The sequence below is a fragment of the Nicotiana tabacum genome, chromosome 10 (assembly GCF_000715075.1).
Source record: "Nicotiana tabacum cultivar K326 chromosome 10, ASM71507v2, whole genome shotgun sequence".
NCBI lineage: Eukaryota > Viridiplantae > Streptophyta > Magnoliopsida > Solanales > Solanaceae > Nicotiana > Nicotiana tabacum.
Window position 1 is genome coordinate 145,259,820 of NC_134089.1, and position 8,605 is coordinate 145,268,424.

The following is an 8,605-nucleotide window of genomic DNA, read 5'->3' on the forward strand; positions in this document are numbered from 1 at the left end:
TGTAAATGTGAAGAAAGCAGACTTCTGAAGGGTTCGCAATTTTGAACCCTGGTCGCAATTGCGACATCTGCAACCTGCAAAATCATAACTTAGCCGAAAAGTTCTCATTTTTCAAACCCTCTCAAAACTAAAATACCTTTGGGCGATTTTTCAAAGATAAGTACTCTTCCAAATCGATTGTAAGTCATTTTAACTCGTTTTCATTAATCTGGACATCTTTTCACATGATTTCAACTCAAAATCAAGGGTTTTCATGGGGGAAATTGGGTGTTTTGGGTATAACTTAGGTTTTCAAATTTTGGGGATTTAGACCTCGATTTGAGGTCTGATTTCAAAACAAATTATATATTTGGGTTCGTGGGTAAATGGTAATCGGGTTTTGGTTCGAACCTTGGGTTTTGACCATGTGGGTCTGGGGTCGATTTTTGGCTTTTGGGGGAAATCTTCATAAAACCTATTTTCATGCATTAAAACTGATTCATTTAGCATTTATTGATATCGTTAAGTAAATTATGGCTAGATACAAGCGAGTTGGTGGTGGAAACAAGAGGTAAAGCGGTAGTTGAGGCTTGAATTGTGTTCGTGGCATCCAGGTAAGTGTTTGGTCTAACCTTAGCTTGAGGGATTAGGAGTTATGTCTTAATTTTGGAGTACGATGTATAGGCATGGTGACGAGTATCTATACATCGGTGTCAACCATGCCCATGGGTCTAGTGTTGTAATTGTTGTGATTCCATTGAGATTTATTCATGCTTAATATGTTGATTATCATTATTGGTTCCCTTGTCGGGATGCTGTTGTTTATGATATTATCTCCCTTGCCGGGATGTTATTGTTTATGATATTGTCTCCCTTGTCGGGATGTTATTGTTTATGATATTGTCTCCCTTACCGGAATGTTATTATTTACGATATTGTCTCCCTTTCCGGGATGTTGTTATTATACTCTTATTCCCTTGCCGGGATTCGTTTGTGATTGATGTTGATTTGTAAATGGGATCGGGTTGCATGCCTGCAACGAGATATATGAAATAGGAGCGGATTGCACGCCTTCAACGAGATATATGAAATGAAAGCGGGTTGTACGCCTGCAATGAGATATATGAAATGGGAGCGGGTTGCACGCTTGCAACGAGATATATGAAATGGGATCGAGTTGCACACCTGCAACAAGAAAGAAATGAAAGTGAATACTGTGTTTGTTTTCCTCATTATTGTTGGCAATTAAATTTTGGTTTCTTTACATTCCTCTTTGGTATTTTGTTGTTATCTAATACTCCCCATAGCATGTTTTCCCCTCCCCATCTTTAACTGTGAATATCTGCTTTTATTTTCCGATGTATATGATTTAACTGCATATGTTTCTTTGGTAGTCTGGTCCTAGCCTCGTCACTACTTCGTCGAGGTTAGGCTAGGCACTTACCAGCACATAGGGTCGGTTGTGCTGATACTACACTCTGCATTGTGTGCAGATCCCGGTGCTGCAGCTTTTGGACAACAATGAGGGTGTTGTCTTCAGTCCAACAGGTGACCTGAGGTAGTCCTGCAGACGTCCGCAGGCCTTGGTGTCTCCTTCTATCATTTTCTTCTGTTTTTACTTATTCAGAGATAGATTTGTGTATTTTATTCAGATCTTATTTGTAGTATTCTTAGACAGTCTGTGAAATTATGACACCAGATCTGGGTAGTTTTAGTTTATGTTTGAGGATTTGTCTCGGTAATATTAAACTCGTTATATTTCAGTCTTCCGCTTTATTATTTCCGCCGTTTATATGATGTTTTTTCACCACTGTTAAGGGATTAAAACTGAAAAATAGTAATTAGAATAATTTGGTTTGCCTAACTTTCACTAGTAGGCGCCATCACGACTCCTGAGGGTGGAAAATCCGGATCGTGACAATGGCCCATACAGCTACTATCGATCAATACCTGGATCTGTACACAAAAATGTACAAAAGTGTAGTATGAGCACACCATGGCGGTGCGCAATAAGTATCAAGACTAACCTCGATGGGGGTAGTAACGAGAAATAGTCAAGACATCTACTGGTAAAATGATATGAATAGGATATGATAATATAATATCGAGATAAAGATAACGAGTTAATATCAACAACAAAAAGAAATCAAAATACAAACAGTAGGAACAATAAAAGGAGAACACGGGTAGTAACGAACGATAACCAAGTAAATCAAATAACTAAGTAAATCAGATAACCAAGTAAATTAACACTGACATAACAGGAACAGAGACAAGTAAGAATGTATTCAATTAAAGAAGGCAATACCCACTCAATCAATCACATCATGTCTAATACACAATCCCGACCATCTAAATCCTTGGTTTCTCATATCATAATCTCAACTTCCGAACCTTCAGCACACATGGCACCTTGTGCCCCCATATTTTCCATATCACTTTTAACAACAAAATTCACATGCTATACAATACATAATGTCCGTACAAATCCCCTCAAGATGTTCAAGAAATCTCATTTACCTAATATAAGTAAATTACAATTTCTAAACTAATTAGGAAAGCCAGCGAGAAAAGATGAAATTGTTCCTTTTGAAATCATTTGAGTAAAGAAAGTACCTCTTTCAATTTAAAATACAACATCGAATGGATTATTACCTTTAACATGGGAGTTAATAGCTTAAAACTTAGTAGAAATTCCTTTTTAAGTAAAATACAATCTCAGGCGGTTTAAGGGGATATAATTGAGAAACTAATTGAATTAAAGGTGTAACAATTATTAAAGTTTGAAGTATTGGAATGTATATATATAAATGCGGCGAGGTATTGAAAACATTGTAGGTTCCAACACAAAGGATCACAGCAATAAAGGAATTTAAACAGTTAAAATACTTGAATTGATAACAATAAATAAACACAACAGCAGAAAGTGCATGGCATCACCCTTCGTGTTTTAACTCTAAACCCTTACCATGCAATCAATATTCACTTTTATTCTTTATTCTTGCGGCGTGCAACCCGATCTCAATCATATAATACTGTTGCGGCGTGGAACCCGATCCTAATCATATAATGATGTTGTGGCGTGCAACCCGATCCCAAGCATATAATGATGTTGCGACGTGCAACCTGACCCCACCTGTCCACCCTTATTACTCCTTGTTGCGGCATGCAACCAGATCCCATATAATATTATTACGGCATGCAAACCGATCCCATATAATATTGTTGCGGCATGCAACTCGATCCCAATCATATAATACTGTTGCGGCGTGCAACCCAATCCCATATAATATTGTTGTGGTATGCAACCCGATCCCAATATATAAATTAACACCAATCACAAAAGAATCCCGGCAAGGGAACAATAGTATAACAACAATATCCCAGCAAGGGAAACAATATCATAAGCAATAACATCCCGACAAGAGAATAATAGTATAACAACAATATCCCGGCAAGGGAAACAACATCATAAGAAATAACATCCCGCCAAGGGAGTCAACAAGTACATAATAAGGGTCACGGAAAAACCAAAAAGCAGGATAACCTCAACAAAATAACAAGACATAATAAGCACGTGATAACTACACCGGTAACTGTCACACCTCCTTTTTACCTTACACCCCGGAAGGGCATAAGGGAGTTTTTCCAATTAAAGGACAATCGAAACGGGATTTATTATTAAAGATTTAGAGTCACCACTTGGGAGATTTATGGTGTCCCAAGTCACCGGTTGAATCCCGAATCGAGGAAAAGATTGACTCTGTATTACAGTCCGCAAACCAGAAATCTGAGTAAGGAATTCTGTTAACCCGGGAGAAGGTGTTAGGCATTCCCGAGTTCCGTGGTTCTAGCACGGTCGCTCAACTGTTACATTTGGCTTAAATTATCGGATTTTAACAATTATGAACCTATGTGCAAATTTTAACCTTAACCGCTTTTATCCATTTTTTAAAGAAAATTGCAACGTCATTAAAACAAGTCTTGAACCATGTCACATAAATGCACCCGTGGTTTTTGGACATACTTTAATATCGTTGGGATTTGGGTCACATAAATGTGCACCCGAGTTTAGGGAGGTAATGTTATTAAAATACGCGCCTGAAGAGACTAACGCATTATTATTTTGGGGAAGGCCGTGAAATTCGCTAAACAGCCCGTCCCGAAATCTAAGTATTTTAATATATACAATTATCGAAATCCCCGCAATTTATGTGTTTTGTTTAGCGAGGCTCATCCCGTTTTATTATTTTAAAGTGCAAACCTAGAGCAATCTATAGTTTTCTACTTAATTTGTCTCTAAAATAAAAGAAAGGCCCTAATTAATTTGTTACTGGACTGATGCAAACTAAGTAATATTTTTGCACCAACATCCGACCATTGGGCTCCGATGTGAGCCCAGCAGAGGGAATTTAAAACCAGATATACACCATAAAATCGGCCAAAACAGACCTTGGCCCATGCCTAAATGAGAAAGAGGCCAAAACTGGCCTGGGCCGTGCATCAATTATCCTGAGGCCCAAACGTTTAGGGACTAGCCTGTTAAGTCCTGTCTTTTACACTAAATGGAATTTCAATTTAATTAAGAACACAAATCTGATGAATCTACTACTAAAATTAACTAGCCAGTAAAATAAATTCAATGCAACATTAAACATGAGTTGGAAAGCAACTGATTTCAGATTTCATGACCCACGTAAACTGCCTATGATCACAATTTCAAACATGGTGCATACTAGTTCAAATTTCAAATTCCCTACTATGACTCATTTTTTATTAAAATGCTGACTCATGAACTTTGATTAAACACTTACATGACCACATATGAGAATTGAAACTCGAGAATTAAGGATGCTGGATGAAAATGGATTGCCTAAATTAACCTTACGAATTACATATCTCATATCTACTTTTAACTTTTTGATTTCGAACCCACACACAACCACTCAAACTCAGAATTATAGATTAACTCACATCATCACTACTAAATATAAAGCTCCCATGATCAGAAGAAGTATCACACTACTTTAACAGTCTACAGCCTAATTAATCACAGCTTGAAAACACCACTTATACAGATCTAGTAAAACCGAAAATTAACTAAACTAATAGAAACTATTCTGTTAGTCCAGCATGGAATTATTACAACGAATACTCAACTAAACTCATATGCATTTCTAAATATCTAACACACACTTAACAGTTCAAATGCACAACCTTATGATTAACAGTCCATCAGTACGGTTATCACAGTATAATGAAAGCAGTAAATCAACAATAGGCCTCCACTTCAACAACAATAGGCCTCCACTTCATTCATTTTCAACTGGATATTTACATACATCGAGTTTCAGGACATGTACCTGGTATGTAGAACAGAAAAATGGGGTAAGCAATCAGCAACAGCAAACAGCAAAATACAGCAGCAGAAAGCCCAACACAGTAGCTTCAACACCTCAATCCAGAAATCCCAGCAACATGGAGAAAGCCAGTAAAAATGGAGAAGAAAAATAGTCCGGAAATCTCTCTTTGTTTTCTCTTTCTAGCTTTGAACTCTCTGGTGTTCTTCCGTTCTCAATATTTCAGAAAATTTGGTTCTATCTTTTTACTCTCTCCAAAATGAATTCTGCCCCTGTATATCCAGTGTATCCAGAGTGTATATCGAGTGTATACCGCTCTCTCCGCCCCTTTTTTTTCTTCTCTAATCTGATTTTCAGCTCCCTTAAATGGGCATTCAATTAGTGTATTTTCCACTACCAATTCAACTTTTCATTTCTTTAATCATCCACTTAATTGTCCACTCAATTAGTTCTTTTAGTTAATTTGATAATGCAAATACTACCCTACCACTATTAGGAGCTTCTCAATTAGTAAATTGGCCCAACCAGATTTTCCTCTTCTTATTCTCAATGGGTTTGGCTGAGTGTTTTGGGCCTGGCTAAATTGGCCCAACCAGATTTTCCTCTTCTTATTCTCTTTTCCTTTTCAATTTTCTTTTCCTTTTTCTTTTCAACAATTAAAACTAAAATCCTAATTAATTATAAAACACCAAATTAACTTAAAAATACTAATTAATTCTAACTAATAATTATCACAAATAATTAAATGTCAAATTAAAAGAAAATCACACAATTTGACTATAATTACAAAAATATGTTATTATTATTTCTTTTGAATTTTTATTTTTGTAAAACACCTAATTATTAATTAATTCCAAAAAATGTAAAATCAAATCTTAAATGTCAATGCTATATTTTTGTATTTTTAATGCATTAATAAAATTAAACATGCCCACAAACATATGCAAACAATCAGAAAAATCACGCAATAATTCCTAAAAATAACAAATAATTAAATAAAAGACCTAATTTTGGGAATTCTTTTGGAGTAATTTGTGTGAGGCAAAAATCACGTGCTCACAGCTGCCCCTCTTTGTCCTGAAACATGAAGAGTTTTCGTGCAAAGATAAAGTGAGCGGATACGAGCGATTTTTGCCTGTTTGAAAACTCCGTGGGAAGCATTTTTTGAAAGATTTGACCAAACTCTGCTTCAAAGGTTTCCTACATATCCTTGGCTATAAAAGAATTAGGTCAATGTAGTTCGGAAAGTTTCGGTAGCTGGGACTACCATGAAGCTGCGGTTTTGCTGTTACTGCTGCTGCTGCTGATACTGCCTACTGACCTCCTTATTACACCATGACAAAAATGAAGAAGCTAGACTAATCTATAATCTATGCTTTACAAAGATTTATTTCCAAACTTGATCTTGTGACTGATGTTGCCTTGTCGATTTGTGCTTCCTCCGTTGTTTCTTTACTTCTGGCTCCACTTGTGGTCTTCCTTCTGATTTCTGCTGGGGATTTTTGTTGTAACCCTCCGCTTTACTGACTTCAAACTTCAATGTATTCCTCTGTTATATGGGCGGGCTCCCAACTTCAAAACTTGAAAAATGTAAAGACTGAAATGTATTCCCTGCTCTCCAGGCGGGCTCCTGACTGCTAAACTTGAACTGCTTCTCCCTGTTCTCCAAGCGGGTACCTGATTGCTAGACTTGAAATGTATTCCTTGCTCTCCAGGCGGGCTCCTGACTGCTAACTTGAAATGTATTCCCTGCTCTTCAGGCGGGCTCCTGAATTCAACCAAAATAGACGAAAACAAAGGAAATTTTTCTGCCCCAGTTGGGTATCTGGGAACATATGTAAGTGTAAAACGAATCACATTACCAAATATCAATAAGAACTTGAAAACTAAAACTTGAATTGTACTCCCTTATTCTCCAGGCGGGCTCCTGACTGCTGAACTTGAATGTATTCTCTGCTCTCCAGGCGGGCTCCCGACTGCTAACTTGAACTGTTACTCCTTGTTCTCCAGGTGGACGCCTGATTGCCAAAACTTGAATTGTATTCCCTTGCTCTCCAGGTGGGCACCTGATTGCCAAAACTTGAATTGTATTCCCTAGCTCTCCAGGTGGGCGCCTGATTGCTGAAACTTGAATTGTATTCCCTTGCTTTCCAGGTGGGCGCCTGATTGCTGAAAATTGACTTGCTTCTCCCTGTTCTCCAAGCGGGTCCCTGATTTCAACAAAAATAGACAAAATAAAGAAAATTTTCTGTCCCAGTTTGGTAGTTGGGCGAATATGTGAGTGTTAAACTGAATCATATTACCAAATATTACTAAGAATTTGAAAGCTATGTCCCATTATCCAGGGGGTCCGGACAATTCTTAACTAAACGACAATTTTAAATCTAAGCTATATCTTTTAAAGGTATAACTTCCGCTAAATCTTGTTATCTAAGAGGGTCTTAAACTACTCCCCATTATCCAGGAGGGTCCTGACAACTCTTAACTAAACGATAATTTTAAATCTAAGTTGTATCTTCTAAAGGTGTTACTTCCGCTAAATCTTGTTATCTAAAAGGGTCGGTCTTAAACTATTCCCCATTATCCAGGAGGGTCCTGACAACTCTTAATTAAACGACAATTTTAAAGCTGAATTATATCTACTGAAGGTATGTCTTATGCTAAATCTTGTTATCTAATGGAAATCTTAAAGCTAGGTCCCATTATTCAGGAGGGTCCTGAAAACTCCTAATTGAATCCTATCTTAAACATGCAATCTTTGAAACCAACTTATATTCCTTTGGGGTACATTTATGCTAGATTTTTCTATTTATGATTGTTTCGTTTTTTAAATTAGGTCCCATTTTCCAGGAGGGTCCTGAAAATTTCAAATTAAATCTCACCCTAAGAGTGACAACTTCAAAGCTAAATCATATTTCCTAAAGGTAAAACTTACGCTAAATCTTATTTTCTATGAAGGTCTTAGAACTAAATCCCATTGTCCAGGAGGGTCCTGAACACTTAAAAATAAATCCCATTATCCAGGAGGGTCCTGAAGAGTTGAGAGTGAACTTACCTGAGCCATGCTTTCTTTCTGGAGGATCTCTGCATGACGAACAAAATTCTTTGCCTCTGAACCATGATTTTCCTCATGGAGGGTTCCTACAGATCGAACAAATTTTCCTTTCCCCTTCTCAAACTGCCTTTGTGCTAAAAAAATTTGGGCATGACATTTGAAAAAAATTCAATTTTCCAAGCTTTGATTTGGACACAATATTTGTCCCTGT